Consider the following 607-nt stretch of genomic DNA (forward strand, 5'->3'; position numbering starts at 1 on the left):
GAAGTGTTAGGAGTCCAGGAAGAAGGATGCTTTGTCGGAGCAGTTCCTTCGCAGATACAAGAAACTGGAGAGTGGAGCTTCTGACCTTCCTCGTGAGGTAGATCCCAGTTCTCAGATCTTGGTAAAATTCCAGATAGGAAACAATTTGTGTAGCCCAAGGATATTGGCCAGAGAAAAGCGGAGAGCCGACCAAAAGGCACATGCATTGGCCGGGAATCGAACCCGGGTCTCCCGCGTGGGAGGCGAGAATTCTACCACTGAACCACCAATGCCTTGGTTTTTTATGGTGGACTAGGTCTCCTCAGGAAGTGGCTCAGGAAGGACTTTTTTTTTTTTTTTTTGGAACAGGTTTCTTCGGTAGAGAGGTAGAGAAAAACTTAAGGGGAAAAAAAAAAAACCACCACAAAAAAAGCACCCGGTTAGTTAGGCATTCTCTGTTGGTTATACTGGACATAAACTTCTGTGCCAGGAGGATGAGAGAGTATATACAAAGAGGCTAACAAGATCTGATTTGGACAAAAGGGTGGCTGGTGGTGAGGGTAAACACACCAGGTAAGGGTCGGAACGGATTTGGGTGTGTTCTGGTGACTGACGGAAACACTCGAGA

The 607-nt window shown here is 46.8% G+C and overlaps 1 non-coding gene across 1 annotated transcript; it reads right to left on the bottom strand.

Moving 5' to 3' along the window:
• Nucleotides 1-201: 201 nt before the first annotated feature.
• TRNAG-CCC lies at nucleotides 202-272 on the bottom strand. Its single transcript has one exon. It is a non-coding gene; the product is annotated as a tRNA-Gly (tRNA).
• Between the last annotated feature and the right edge of the window lie 335 nt (nucleotides 273-607).

This window comes from Bison bison, unplaced genomic scaffold (genome assembly GCF_000754665.1).
Source record: "Bison bison bison isolate TAMUID 2011002044 unplaced genomic scaffold, Bison_UMD1.0 scf7180017473911, whole genome shotgun sequence".
Classification (NCBI taxonomy): domain Eukaryota; kingdom Metazoa; phylum Chordata; class Mammalia; order Artiodactyla; family Bovidae; genus Bison; species Bison bison.